Source organism: Carcharodon carcharias, chromosome 11 (genome assembly GCF_017639515.1).
Source record: "Carcharodon carcharias isolate sCarCar2 chromosome 11, sCarCar2.pri, whole genome shotgun sequence".
Lineage (NCBI taxonomy): Eukaryota > Metazoa > Chordata > Chondrichthyes > Lamniformes > Lamnidae > Carcharodon > Carcharodon carcharias.
The window spans coordinates 26,669,091-26,685,422 of record NC_054477.1 but is presented as its reverse complement, the minus strand read 5'-3'; positions in this window follow the sequence as shown (position 1 = coordinate 26,685,422).

Sequence of the window (16,332 nt, the reverse complement as noted above, 5' to 3'; positions counted from 1 at the left end):
CGAGGCTTCCAGCAACAGTGAAGGCAACCAACAGCCATGTCTGATCAGTATTTTGAACAATATTCTAACAAGCAGAACAGGAACTAAAAACCATTAAATCCCTCCACTTTTTAAAAAATTAAATAAATATTGAACACATATGGGATTAAGGTAAAAGCTAAAATGCCATGAACAAACTTTTTTTTTTAAAAAGTCATTATTTTAAAAATATGTGGATTTTTTTTTATCAAAATAGAAAAATGTGTCATTCCACAAATGTAAAATTATGTTTTCTGGGCTGGTGAGGCTAGTTCAACACTTATTGTTTACTTGGTTGGCATCCCTCCATCCGCGAGATATAATGGGGAAGCAGCTTCAGAATTTGGTGAGGTCAGATGAGATCATCTGCTGCACTTCTTCAGATGGCTGAACAAGCCGGTCCTGGAAAGGCACAGCCTGCCACAAGTACCACACATGATGTTGTACCTTCCCGGTGTTGCAGGATAATCTCTGCTGACGCCTTATTTGCAGGACTGGCCTCTGCTCTGGAGCTTCTGAAACCGCATGTGGTTATTGTGGCGAATTCCTGCCCACAGCTAGTATCACCATTTGCATCGGTCATCAGCTAGAGTTTGCCACTTGACATGATTGATGTTGAGGGCTTTCATGTCTCTTTTGACAGCTTGAATCGGAGCTTTAGGGAACCAGCTGGTCTCTTAGCACAGGATACCTCCTCGTATAGCATATCCTTGGGGATGGAGCCATCTTCCATCCTGTGCACATGCTCAAGCCAGCAAAGCCTTTCAAATATAAATGAAATAAAAACTTTAACTTTTAATTAAAAACATGTCCCTGTTCACGTGACAGAGCCACATGTGTTGACATGTTTTATCAAATTTTTCTGATGTTTAATAATTTCTTCAATATATTCTTCATCTCCCTGAGGCAGAGGCAGCTGCGTGCCTCCGGGAGATTATTCAGCACTCTCTCGCGTGCATATGTAGAGTTCGCACTAGGCCTGCTCGCTCTCCTCCCCCCCCACTCCCGCACAGTCAGCGCTCAATGCTGCTGCCCGTGTATCATGCTGGGTGGGCCTTAATCGGCTGGAGGGTGTGACTGTGAGTCAGGCAGCTAAGGTGACTCAGAGGGCAGGAATGCTGGAGGCTCAGCCTTTGCAATTGTCCAATAGGTTTGAAGTTCTCTTAGCTTGATTGGATGAGAGTGGAGGCTGCAGAGTGAATAAATAAACTGATCATGGCACCATGGTACAGGAAGCCATTCAAGTGGGGGGGAGCAAAAAAGAAAGTAGTGGTACTATGGGACACTATAATGAGGGGTATTGACGCTGTGCTCTGCAGCAAACAGTGTGATTCCAGATGGCTGTGTTGCCTGCCCGGTGCCAGGGTTCGGGACATCTGCTCAGGCTGGAAAAGAACTTGTGGTGGGGGAGCTAGGAAAGAGGTTTTGTATAGAGAGTATGAGGAACTAGGCACTAAATTTAAAAACAGAACCTCAAAGGAAATAATCTCTAGATTATTACCTGAGCCATGTGAAAATTGTGATAAAGTTATAAAGTATAGAGTACATAAAGTTAGAGAGATGAACATGTGGCTCAAAGGTGTGGGAGAAGTGGGTTCCAGTTCATTGGGCACTGGCACTAGTATTGGGGAAAGTGGGGGCTGTACCGTTGGGATGGTCTGCACTTGAACTGTGCTGGCGCAAATGTTCTAGCAATTTGCATAATTAGGGAAGTAGAGGTGGTTTTAAATAAAATTGTAGGGGCAGGGGATCAAATTTGAGAAGATATGGTAAATGAAAGAGTAGAGAAAAGGCAAGAGAGAAAGATATTACTGTGGGAAATGATAAACAGACTGTGACAGGGAGGGACAGGGAGTACAAATCTAAGATTAAGTCACCTGATAAGGCTAGAGGTTACAAAAATAATAAAAGTACAAAACTAAAGGCTCTTTATCTGCATGCACGTAGTATTCGAAACAAAACAGATGAACTGGGAGCACAAATAGAAATAAATAAGTATGATCTGATAGCTACTACAGAAACATGACTTCAGGATAACATAGATTGGGACCTCAACATTGAAGGGTATGTGACATTTAGGAAGAACATGAAGCTAGAAAAAGGGGAAGAGGTGGCTCTGTTAATTAATGATGGTATTAGCGCAATAGAGAGGGATGATCTAACTTCAGGAAACCAGGATGGAGAAGCAGTTGGGTAGAGATGAGAAATTACAAAGGCAAGAAGTCACTTGTAGGAGTGGTGTACAGGTCTCCCAGCAATAACCATATGGTAGGACGGGGTATAAAGGAAGAAATAATGGCAGCTTGTCAAAAAGGTTCAGCGATGATCATGAGGTATTTTAATCTGCAAATAGACAGGAAAATCAGATGAGCAAAGGTAGCCCAGATGAGGCATTCATAGAATGTTTTTGGGATAGTTTCTTAGAACAGCACATTCTGGCACCAACCAGAATAGGCAATACTAGCCCTGATATTGTGCAATGAGATAGGATTAATTAATGATCTCATAGTGAAGGCATCCCTATGTAGCAGCAATCATAATATGATTGAATTTTACTGAATTTTGAATTCAGTTTGAGAGAGAGAAGAGTGGGCCCAAGACTAGATTTTAAACTTAAATAAGGGCAATTATGAGGCATGAAAACAGAGCTTGCTGAAGTGAACTAGCAAATTAGATTAAGGGACAGGCCAATAGAGATGCAGTGGTGGGGATTTAAGGGGATATTTCAGAATACACAGAATAGATACATTCCAATAAGAAATAAAAATTGCAAGGGGAGGACCCGCCACCAGTGGTTAACTAAAAAAGTTAAAGATAGTAATCAAACTTAAAGAAAAAGCACATAATTGCCCAAAGATGGGTGACAGGTCAGAAGATTGGACAGAATATAAAAAACAGCAAAGAATGAATAAAAGATTAATAAGGCGGGAACTGTTCCATAGTCTAGAGAATCTTGGAAAATGACCCACCAATGCATCCACTATTTCTAGGGCCACTTCCTTAAGTACTCTGGGATATAGATTATGAGGCCCTGGGGATTTATCGGCCATTTAATCCCATCAATTTCCTCAACACCATTTCCTTACTAATACTGATTTTTTTCAGTTCCTCCCTCTCACTAAACCCTGTGTTCCCCAACATTTCTGGTATGTTATTTGTGTCCTTTTTTGTGATGACAGAACCAAAGTATGTATTTAGTTGGTCAGCCTTTTCTTTGTTCCCCATTATAAATTCACCTGTTTCTGACTGTAGGGGACCTACATTTGTCTTCACCAATCTTTTTCTCTTCACATAACTATAGAAATTTTTACAGTTTTTTTTATGTTCCCTGCAAGCTTACACTCGTACTCTATTTTCCCCTTTTTAATCAATCCCTTGGTCCTCCTTTGCTGAATTCTAAAGTGCTCCCAATCCTCAGGTCTGTTGTTTTTTCTGGCCAATTTGTATGCCTCTTCCTTGGTCTAATACTATCTCTAATTTCCCTTGTAAGCCATGGTTTGGCAACCTTTCCTATTTTACTTTTGCACCAGACAGGAATAAACAATTTTTGCAGTTCACCCATGCGCTCTTTGAATGTTTGCCTTGTAAGGTCTACTAGACAAGTACTAGGATTTGATGGGTTCTCTTATGAGGAAAGGTTGGACAGACAAGGCTTGTATCGGTGGAGTTTGGAAGATTTGGAGGCAACTTAATTGAAATGTAAGATCTTGAGGGGTCTTGACAGGGTGGATGTACAGAGGATGTTTCCTCTTGTCGGAGAATCTAGTACTAAGTGCCACTGTTTAAAAATAAAGGTTTGCCCATTTAGGACAGAGATTAAGAGAATTTTTTTCTCTCAGAGTGTTGTAAGCACTTGGAACTCGCTTCCTCAAAAAGTGGTGGAAGCAGAGTCTTTGAATATTTTTAAATAGATTCTTGATAAGCAAGGGGTTGAAAGGTTATTGGGGTAGGCAGGAATGTGGAGTTATGGTTACAATCAGATCAGCCATGATCTTATTGAATTATGGAGCAGGCTCAAAGGCCGAGTGGCCTACTCCTGCTCCTAATTTGTATGTTCATATGATCAGGACATGCCACACTTTTGTCCTGGCTTTCAATCTTGAATTTTGTACTTAGTACACTGTTAAAAACCCGGTTACACTTTATTCAACTTTATTCAAGGTGTAACTTTTTCAACACTATTTCACAGTGGGCAGGATTTTCCAGTCATTGGGCGGGTGTGGTGGGCAGGCCCTGAAGTGGCCGGGAACTGGTCTGTCGCCTGTGATCGGCCCCCAACCGTAATTTCATGCTGGCTTGGTAATTAATGGCCAACCAGCATGAAACGCGCGCTGAGAGTCTCAGCACTGTTTTTTTGGTGGGGGGGGGGGGCGGGGGGGTTGCAAGCGCAGAAGTCTGCACATGCATTGGGGAGGGTGCACTAAAAGCCCCCTGAATGCAGGGAGCTGCCTCAGGGAGTTGAAGATTTGTGGAAACAGAAATAAAGATTTTAAAAAAGAGAGAAACATGTCCCCACATATGACTCAGTAACATGAACAGAGGCATATTAAAAATGATGTCTAAACATTTTTATTTTTTAAATAATTATTGTTGGGAACCTCATCCCACTCGTGGATGAGGTTTCATAAAAGATCCAAAGGCTGTCTGGCTGATTCACCCACCTGCCAACCATAAGGTTGGACGGGCAGTGTAAAATTGCTTTTAATTAATTGATTAAGGGCCTTAATAGTCTTCTTAATTGTCGGCAGGCACTCTGCCAACTCTCGCGCGCACCTGCCGACTAAAATATTGCGTGAGTGTGCGATGATGTCGGGACACTCACCGACGTCATCTTGCACTATTTTACACCCGATTGGGTTGGGCATGCGCCCACCCGTGGGATGTAAAATCCTGCCCAGTGAAACTGTAAGAATGGAAATTTTTATCTGCTCAGTGATTCAGTGATCTCTATTTCAGTGCAGACTGGGGGAATCTCAACAGCATACCTCATGGAGCATTATAGATGCCTTGATAGACACTACTCGATTTCCGCATTTCACTGCACATGTAAGGACTCAAACGGCTGGAAATGAAAAGGACGAGCTGAGAAAATAACAGAACTGACCTGGCTGTTGCCCATCACCTTTCCTGCCACCAGTGAGTTTCATCAGTTTGATGGAAAGTCGGCTGTGGAAGCCCACCCAATTTGACAATATGCCTAATTTATATAGGTAACAATCTCACTGAGAGCTCATTGATTGCCAGTTTGAGATTTTGGTGGTGGCGCATGGATTACATGCTGGGTCAGGGGCAGACCAGGTGCATGAAGCCAGCAACAAAGGGGGACCCAGTCTTGGCCTAAAATTAGGTGGGTCCATAAAAGGAGGAATGACTGAAAGGAGCTCTCAGCCATTGGTACTCAGGTACCATTGGGTGTGGACAGACTGGTCACTATGCACTCGGGCAGTATGGGGCCTGCCCTCTGAAATGGCCGAGCAAGCCACTCAGTTGTAGCAAATAGGGATGGGCAACAAATGCTGGCTTTGCTAGCAACGTCCACATCTCATGAGTGAATACAAAAGAAAACCCTCCCGGTATCGCAGGGACATAGGAGGAGGGTGCTAAGGCTTCCAGGGTTTGTTGGGATTCTAGCTGAGTGTAAGAAAGGCAACAGTTGGTAATGTGAGTGTGGCTCTCAGATTTTGGGTCTAGTGTTGATGGAGCAATGTCCTCCACAGGAGAGGGACTGCCCCAGTTACAAGGACGGCATTGGAAAGGGACAATGGACAGGAAGACAATGGAAGCCATATCCCTAGCATAGGATCCACCAGCAAAGATGGAGCTATCTTGAGATATTGGAGAGCCAGTACCACAGGAGCCTGCGACTCTCCAGGCAGATGGTCGCACATACTTGGGTCCTTGTGGCGGAAAACCTCATACCTTGGAACACTGCTCGCCATGCATGGCCAGTAACCTTAAAAGGCCTGAGATATAGTGGTGTACATAAGCTAAATGGGCTCCTCAATTTTCAACCATGACACCACATACTGCCTCAGGGAACTCTGACCTGTAGTGAGCACATCTCTAGCTACTAGTTTAAGTAGAGCCCCTGTGACTCCAGAGGCCCTCCATCTGTGCCCGGCTGAGCATGGCAGTCTGTCCTTCATCTTCCATAGGGGACTGCCCAGAGCTGCCTCTGCCTCCGTCACCTCCTCCTGCACACTTGTGACATGCCCATCACCCAGTGCCACCCTATCTAATCACAGGCAAGGAGTCAGCTAGGTGATTGTGTCTATACTATGGAGGGGTTGCTTCTAAGATGTGACAGTGCTTGCTTTGCTGTCTTGGTTTCTTTTGTCGCTCTGGTGCCACCAGAAGTCTCTGTCCTTTCCTTTCCACTTCAGAACCTGTGGGAAACACAAGTAGTATCACAGAAAGCAGCTTTTGAGAGCAGAACTCTGCAAGTGCTGAGGCTTCTCAATGCAGCTGAGTGTCTGCTAGGCTGTCAGGTGGGAAGGAATGCACAGCACTCCGGTCACCTACAGAATTCAGTACCTTTTCACCCTCTTCACCAGGATAGCTCATCACTCCTGCCCGGACTTGCTCCGGGGGAGCCACACTGGCAAGTTCCATGAAAGTGATGATTGGGAACCCTACCTCTGGTCTTGCAGGCATTAAGAGAACCTTTTCACCTGCAAGGACAAAAGCTAGAGAGAGAGAAGCTGCCGCTGGTCTCTATGGCCAATGCCATAGTTTCATTAACATAGCTGCTGCTATAAGTTCTCAGCAGCACTCTGGTGCTGAGCCTAGCTCAGGAGTCAGTCAGTACCCTGGGCACATATTCCTCCCTTGGTCAGGAGCCCCTGGCCTGGGTGCCAGGCCTCTGCATTTCCTCTCCCATTACTGCTGCTTCAATTCTTTCAGTCAACAGTAATGGTTGCTGTGGCCTTTTTAAATTGGGCAGTCACTCAGTTCTGCCTCCATTGTTGCTCCGTGTCCACTAATTTAGCTCCCAACTTGTCTGTCCTCCAGCTAATAGGTCATACCTGTGAAAACCAGGAGAGGGTGGGGTGTGGTAGCTGTGACCACCACCCCTCCCCCAACACACCTCCCGACTCTCTCCTCGGCAGGATCGGGGCACAGAAATGGTCCCAACAATGGCTCCCTAACCCTGGAAGGAAAATCAAACTCCAGAAGTTTCTGTCAGTTTGAGAGGAGTAACAATGCTGAATGTTGACAGTTTTACAGTCACTTCTACAGCAAAATTGGGTCCCATAACTTTAAGGATGATGCTGTCAGCAACACAATCATCTGACTGCATTGTGAGAATTATCCCTGTCTTCAGAGGCAGTAATATAAATGAGATGATGAACATGCTTCTGGAGGCAGAGAATTCCACTGCATATGATGATTTGCTCCCTGCCTCTGGAGGTAACGTACCAGAAAGTCTAAACAACCACCTCCAGTACAGCCGATAACCACTGGCTGATATTAATTATTCCTGTCTTGAGCTATAAGTCATACAAAATATGAACAATCACACAACTATACAAGTATATTGTATGCTCCTCCCTTAACCTGTTGATTCAGAAACTCAGCCAACCAGCCATGGCCTTCAGGCCCTTCCACAAACTCTATAACCCTTATCACTGGTTCCATTCCTCTCCCTAGCCATTGTCTCGAATTGGACCAAATTGTTGCTAACCTATTAAATACTGAAGTAAGATTCAGACCCCATATCTCTCCATCACAAAGACCACCTAGGTGCGTTCCTGCAACGTTGTCTACCTCTACACAGCTGCTAAATTCATCATTCAGGTCTTTTTTTGCCTCCAAACTTGACTTCTCCAATGCTCCCCATCCTCTGCCTTCCATAAACATCAATTCAGCCAAAACTTTCACTATGGCCACCATAGGCCCCGCCGTGGTGGGACCTGCCACAGGAGACTCAGTGGCCCAACCAAAAGCCCATTGACTTTCAGCAGGACTTTATGATCTTGATGGCAGTCAAGGCCAGAAAATCCTGCCCTTTCAGTCCTGTCTTTGCTGATCTCTACAATGGTCTTCTGTCCCCATGTGCCTCAAATTTTACATTTCATCCATGTGTTTAAAGCCCTGTCGCATCACACTTCCCTGTATCTTGAACTTCCTACATCTCTACAACCCCTGACTCCCCACTTAAAAAGATCTCAATTCTTCTGACTCTGAACGCCCCCTCCCTTCCCAGGCCCCATGTTCTAGAATTTTCTTCCAAAGTTCTTCCTCATCGTTACCACCGTCTCCTCCCTTAAGACCCTCTCTTAAATCCATTGCTTAGCTTTTGGTTGCCTTTCACAATATCTCCTGCTTTGGCTTGACATCCAAATTTTGAATACACCCCTCTGAGGCATATTGGGATGTTTTCACTATATTAAAGTGCAATATAAATGCAAATTGTTATCCTTGTTGTAATCCTGATGATGAGGTACTAGCCTAAATTGTGGCATGGATTCAGAATGCAACTGGCTTTTAGTATTGACAGAATTAAAGGAACTACCGCTGAGCTAAAACTGGACAAAGGTGTTTCATTTTGACAACTTCAGAGTATTTGCATGTCTGATATTTTACATCAGCCATTGCAGGGTCTCGGAATCCAATCCATAATATAAACAGGGCAAAATTCAGAACACCAGAAGCCTTTCACACATTGTGCACCCGCCTCTCCGGCTGTGGCTCTGCTATAGAGGCAGGGTTTTAGAGATGTGAGTGTTATTGCTGTCATAAAATTGTTGAGCAGATGCACATAATTCCTGTTTGTTGATCAGCCAAACATTGACTCACAAACGCTCTGTGATTCTGTACAGTTTTAACTTGGCTGAACTTTGCGGATCTAAGTAAACAAGCCGGCAGACTTCGTCATTCACAGCTGCCTGGAGGAGCTGTGAAAATTCAAAATGAAGAGTAAAGAAAGGAAATTAGAATCTTCAGCAAGGGAGATGTGACAATTATGACCCATTACATCCTGTCAGAAGAAAACCTGTTAACTGGAAGTACATCAAAAAATATATAGTGCTAGAGTCTATTAACAGTGTTCTATTTTTACCATAGACTTCAGGCAAACTAGGAAATGGAGAATGATTTTGTTAATTGAAGATGGACAAGTCAAGGAGGCAAATATAATCCAAGGAGCATGGTTCCTTGAGATGCCTTTTATTAGCATTTCTTTCTAAGTTTTATAAACAGGAAAAATAAAGCCTAGAAATTATTGATAGCTAGAATGAGTGTGTTGTCTTATGAGGATAGGTTGGACATGTTGGGCTTGTTTCCGCTGGAGTTTAGAAGAGTGAGGGGTGACTTGATTGCAGCATATAAGATCCTGAATAGTCTTGACAAGGTAGATGTCGAAAGAATGTTTCCTCTTATGGGCGAGTCCAGCATTAGGGGGCTCTGTTTTAAAATTAGGGAGCGCCCTTTTAGGACAGAATGAGCAATATTTTTTTTCTTTCAGGGTTGTGCGACTTTGGAACCTTCTACTTCAGAAATCGCTCATTGAATATCTTTACGACGGAGCTAATTAGATTCTTGTTTGGCAAGCGAATCAAAGGTTCTCGGGGGTAGATGGGAATGTGGAATTAGTAATACAAACAGGTCAGCCGTGGTCTCATTGAATGGTGGAGCAGTCTCGATGCTCTGAATGGCCTACTTCTGCTCCTATTTCGTACGCTCGTTTGTACTAGCAGAGATATTGTAGATTGCAATCTGTTGACATTGAGCTGCTCCTTATTTGAAAAGAGATGTTATCATATTTAACATCAATGCAATAATATTTGGGGAAATCGATATGTTAATCTTTTGAGGGTGATTTTCCATGTTATCTCCACCATAAATTCTGGGGAAGAGCCATGGAAATCCTGGGAAAATGATGCAAGTTAGGTATTTTGTTCTTTATTGCTGAAGGTTCTTATATCTTCACATTCTAGTGAAGTTACAGTTAGTAAGTGGAAAACTCCCCTGTGAAAGTTCATCCACTTTTCTCATAACATTGTCACCAGGTATTTCTAGATTATGCTTTGAAAATTGGTAAGTTTTTAAAATTTTTTCACCGGTATAAAATAAATCAAGTTCATAATCAAAATAAATCTTTGAAATCTGTACCTCTTCTGTACTCAGTTGGCTAAAGGAAGAACTGCTCTTGTGTCAATCAAAGTCAAGGTTTTGAAAATTGTTCTCATAGAATCATATAATAGTTACAGCACAGAAAGAGGTCATTTGACCCGTCGTGTCCATGCTGGCTCTCTGCAAGGGCAACTCAGTTACTTCCATTTTCCTGCCTTTGCCTCATAGCCTTACAATTACTTGTTGTTCTGCTAATTACCCAGTACACTTTTGAAAACCATGATTGAATCTGCCTCCAACACATTCTCAGGCAGTGCACTCCAGATCCTGTGTAAAAAAAACCTTTCTTCATGTTGCCTTTCGTTCTTCTGCTATCTGTGTGCCATAAGGAATTAAAATAAAACAGGTTTCTAAATATCTAGTCGTAACATGTTATAAACAGTATAATTAGCACAAAGCTACTGTCCATCAGGCTTCAAGCATCACATTTTCTGTGTCACACTCTGGCATCACAACCACATAATGCAGATTAGCATCAACTTCTTTGGAGATGTTAGAGGACCTGTGGGATGCACTCAGTCTAAGTATGGTGACCTATGTGGATTCCTCAGGGTAAATGCCTGCTGACACACTAAAATTGTTACCATGATATGGGGAGGCAGGTGTAAAACAAGTTTAGCCCCACTCTGTTGTTCAAATGGGGCAAAGTGTTACAACGGTAGCCGATGTTATTCACTGAGCAAGCCAAATCCCGGAGGAAAACTTGTCTTACTGATCATAACATTTGTTTTGTACTTTGAAAATGAGAGAAAACTACGAGGCCAGAATTTTACTTTGATCGAGTGGGTATGCGCCTAACCCAGACACATGTGAAATTACGCGACATGACGCCAGGTGTGTGTCCTGACGTCACTGCGCACACGAGCAGTATTGAGGTCGGCTGGCGCACACAGGAGTTGGAGCCACACCCACTGACAATTAAAGGGCCAATTAAGGACATTAGAAACCCAATTGTCCACAATATTACGTTGCCCCTGCGCTTTTGCGCTCGTCGCATGGGCAGGAGGGCCGTCCGCTTTTAATGAAACCTCATTCAAGGGTGGGATAAAAAGGGTCTGGAGCATTGCCGTTGTTAGCAATGAGGAGTTTAGGAGATAATTTGCTGCTGGTTGCTTAGTGAAACTGGACAGCTTTATCTCTGTTTTTAGTTTCAGTCTTTTGGATTGTTAGCTTTCATTTCAGAACTCATTGGTGTCTCCATGCCCCCTGGAGGATTCCCCCTGGAGGATTTATACAGTGTAGATCCTTCCAGTAACCAGACAGCTTTCTGTTTCTCTGGTAATGGGGATTGTCTGCTCCACTACTGGGACCTTCCCTGAGGAGGAAGAGAGTGGCAGAAGGGAGAGAAGGCCAGATGTCCATAGGCAACATCCATGGGAGCGACCTGTGAGAGAAGAGGCACAGGCACAAGGGGCACAGGACCAACAGGGAGTCCAAGGCAGAAGGAGCCGCAGAAGACACCATTATCCTGCTGCCAGAGTGTACAAGCAGCAATGCAACTACTGCAACATGTCTTGAGGTGCAGTGCTGAAGGAGGCTCCCCCTCTCTAGGGAGGCAGCGACCTCCATATGTCAGATAATTGGCCCAGAGATCACCTCCAACTCTATGGATGGCTACCCATGCCAGCGGTTCTGAAATCACAGTGGCCCTCAAGTTCTATGCCTCCGGCTCTTTCCGGGGGAGCTGTGTGGAGTGTCCCAATCAGCTGTCCACAATTGCGTCAAACTGGTGACTGATGCTCTTTTCAGGCGGGTAATGATACTTATTCATTTCCAGACCTGCCGACTTGGCATGCACGCCAAGCTTGGAAATTCTATACTTCTGATCCTAGAAGCGTAGAATCCCAGTAATACTTTTAGGATTTAAAAATTAAAAGATTTATTAACGACAAAAAAAACTTAAACATACAAGATTAAAGTTATACAATTGAAACAGTCTTACAAAGCATTCCCCAAAAAATCTTCAGTTGGTCAGAACACACAAGTAAACTACTTGGCAAAAGCTCCCTTATATATATTTTATCCATACAAATCCAGTAATATTACCCAAGACAAAAACTGCTGCTACTATAATGAAGTAAACCATACGACTTCTCGCTCTGTTCCACTCTGCTGCGGAAATCCAAAGGAGGGTTCAGAAACAGACTGCTTTCTGAAAACAAAGACTTTTCAAGCTTGAAACCGGATGGCTGCTTTAAATTCACAACTTTCCTCAGCACAGGACTGGTCTCAGGACACCCTCCACTCACCCCACCCCCCCATCCCCCATATAGCCACTTTCACTCAACTAAACATCTCCTTTAAATATCTTTTTTCCATTTTCATCCTAGACGCCATTGCCTTAAGCACCTCTTTGAACTCAGCTTTTCCAAAATATAAATATCTTTCATGTTTTCTTATTGCCTCCGCTTTCAGGTCAAATAAAATTTAATAACCTTCCCTTGTTTACTTAAGAAACTTTTGTCAGTTGTAAAAGTCTTTTAAACTCCCTTTGAAATTTAGCAGCTGAAATGTCAAGTCCTTACCTATCACTTAATGCAAATCTTAAAACCCAACTTATTTACTTGTAATTCCAACTTCACCATAGCCTCTCATTATAAATGCATGGATCTAGCTCCTTTACCTTTCATCCCTCAATTCCCACAGACGAGCTGTCTTTACCAAACCAACCCCGGTCTCATTACCCATGGACACACATACACACAGCCTTCTTTGCAGAATATCACCAGATTCCCAAAAATATTTAAAAAGATAATATCCATCTTCACAAAAGGCTAAACTTGAGTTGCACTCCAAATAAAATGAATAGCCTACTTCTGTTCCTATGTTACTACACTTTTGTTCTCTTCATGTTTGGACCATCTGTGCACCAAGGAGGAACAGTAGGACAAACATCACAAGCCATATGCACCATCTCAGCAAGCATTGGCACATGTTACTGCTCCACCGCAAGAACACCTGCCTGATATAAAGGGATGAAGTGATAAAAACAAATGTAAATGCTGGAAGTCTGAAATGAAAGCTTCATCTGATCCATTAGTATCTCTAAAAGGAAAAGTGGGTAATTGCTTTGGGTTTAGACCCTTCATCAGAAAGACTGCAGAAAATCTGATTGGAAAGACCAGCTCAGTTTTTTTATAAAAGAATATATTGGCTTAATGCTAGAGAGGTGAGTTAATGTGGGTCATATTAAATGTATCAGTAAATGTGCTTTGACTGAACTCAGAGAAGAAAGATTTTCTCAACTGAAATGATGTGTTATGAGTTTGTCTCAAAGCCTTTTGGCAAAGATGACTCATAACCCTGGCATTCTCAATAGGCAAGACAGTTGGCCTGTTCTCAGACTGCCGCTTTTGCCCCTCATATACCCAGCCACCAGAAGGCATTATTGATTGTCAAGAGTTACTCTCCACTCTGATGTCTCCTTTCCCTGTAGGGAAATGCTAATTTTGTCTTCCTTTTTTGTTTCCTCCTCAGCGTGGCTCAGATAATTAAATGAGCAGAGCAGGGACTGAAGCTTTGCTTATCCCTCATTCTGCGTATGGGAGGATTGATGTGTATTCAGTGTTACTGATATGTGTTCAGTTTTTAATGATTAACACCTCTGAAATCTCAAAAGTGCAAATATGAAAAATGAACAACTTATGGTTCTGTCAAAAGATTCTGAAGAAAACTTGATGCCAGGGAAATTTATAACCAGTAGTCCACATGGAGGCAAATTCTACCCGATGACTTAGCACTCATATTTTCCGCCTTAAGTAGGCACACTTTGGCCATGAGCCCCAGAAAAAAATCGCTCCTTATCTATTGAATTGTACAGAGGGCTGCACTTTGAATCCCCAATTCATAGGTTTTTCTACCTCACTGGAACCACAATATGGAAGGTAAACTATTTTTTCTTTATTGTTTCATGGGATTTGGGCTTCGTTGGCAAGGTCAGAATTTATTACCTATTCCTGATTGCCCTTGAACTGAAGGCAGCTAAGAGTCAACCACATTGCTGTGGGTCTGGAGTCGCATGTAGGCTGGAACAGGTAAGGATGGCAGCTTTAATAAACCAGATGGGTTTTTACAACAAACATTGATGGCTGTCATGGTCACCATTATTGAGACTTGATATTCCAGATTTATTCATTGAATTTAAATTACATCAGCTGCCATAGTGACATTTGAACCCATGTCCCCAGAGCATTAGCCTGGGCCTCTGGATTACTACTCCACTGACATTACCACCACATGACCATCTCCCCAAGTGGCTTCTTGCAGGAGGGAAGAACATTTGGACAAGAAATCTTCTGTTGTCATTAGCTTCTCAGTGGCTAACCAAGAATGATATTTGGGGTAGGATAACCACCACATCTTATCTATTTAAGGTGGTTCATGGCTGCAGGGACCTGTGAGGTCATAAAGATGGAGTAAAAGAAAAGACAGTGCAAAACATTATAGAAGACTATGGGGGTAAATTTAATCTAACTTGTCTAGAGGGAAGATTACAGAATTGGATTGGCTGCCTGTTCTATACAACACTGGGAAGTTTAGACTAAAGTTATTCCTGAAGTATCCTGGCAATGTTTGACATGCACAGAAATCTGTCACTGTTTAAGACACTCAAAAATCAATCAATGAAAAATTCTATAATTAGTCTTCCACTGCCTCTCCTCTCTCCTCATAGGGACATATACCTTTTATCTTCCTGAGAAACAAGCTGCATGTTAGCAAGGAAACAGGGATAAGGATCGCTGACTATGCATAGGAGTACTGTTAATACTAACCAGCTAAAATTGCACAATCACTAGCACATGACTTTGGTAAGCTTCCCACAGCTTGTTTAGCTAAAATCACCATGCCTGTTAGAACATTTAGGTTACGTGAAGTTGTGTAGAAAGATTGCCAGACCCCAGTTATAGGTCTACCCCTCTAGTTTACTTCAATGTGCCAGGCTAGCTGATTAATTATTAAAAGCCCTGTCAACCTACCTGGCTCAGGTGTTGGTTTACCAAGTCTGTCACAGAGAATTCACTCAGTTCAATCACCTGCCAGTAGGTATGGAACCTACTTGACCCCACTTACCTTGCGCATGGAGGCTAAATTATCAGCTGTTGAAATTAAGGGATAAATAAGAAAGCTGCCAAATAGCTCACTGCAGTACAGCACTCAAAAAGTGTTGGCAGCTGATACTCTCCTTATTTGTAAAGATCTTGGGTTTGCCAAAAGTGCCGTGAGGACACCTGTTAAGGGAGGTATTAATAGATGTCACAAAGCAGATTATGCTTTGCCTTATCTGTATAAAATGCAAATATAGATCAGTGCATAGCAACCAATTTCCTTCTAATACTATCCTTCCTATGTAATATTGTGTAGTTGAGTACTTTTATCCATGTTCTTATTGTAATACTATTTCAACTCACAACAGCAGGGCTTTCTGATAATTAAAAAACTCCATTTGTGTTTTCAATGTTAACTAGCAGCTATTTGTGTGGTTACAATGGAATGATATAATGGGGATCCTTCTTTGTGTTATTACCTATTTTGGGGTGGATTTGAGGTGGTTAAAAATAGCAGAATGGCCTCCTTAACTGCCTCAACTTGTCTCAAGTAAACCCCCCAAAAACTGCACCTATAACACCGTAGATGCCTACTTCCCCAAATGGATATGACCAAGCCCTCTGATCTATCCCCTTCCAATTGTTGCCCATGCCAGACAATTAATGCCACAATTATTTTCTAGATCATTTACAAAAATTATAAACAAAGTTCCCTCTGTTATGATCCTTGGCCTGATCCCCAAGTTTTTGGTAAGTTAGGGACCAATAATGTTTTGTTCAAAGTAAACAAAGGTTAAAATTCAAGACGCTTGCCAGTGAATAAAGTCACAATATTCCACGGGCTTTGAACAGACAAAAATAAACTTTACAGAGATGAGAAAGATAAAACAATTTACAATATCTATCTTATACTCTAACATTCAGGGTAAGTATGAGGCTTTTGTGAATTAACAAGCCAACTGTGGTCAAATACACCACACCACACAAAAAATAGCAGATGCAACCAAGACAGAGTCCATGGATTTCTCAACGACCCACCCAGATGTCAGTTCATACTATGAGTCATCCAATCTCACTGAAACTGTCTCTCTCAGAAGGGATTCCAGTCTTCACCTTTGAAGATCTAACCCTGGAA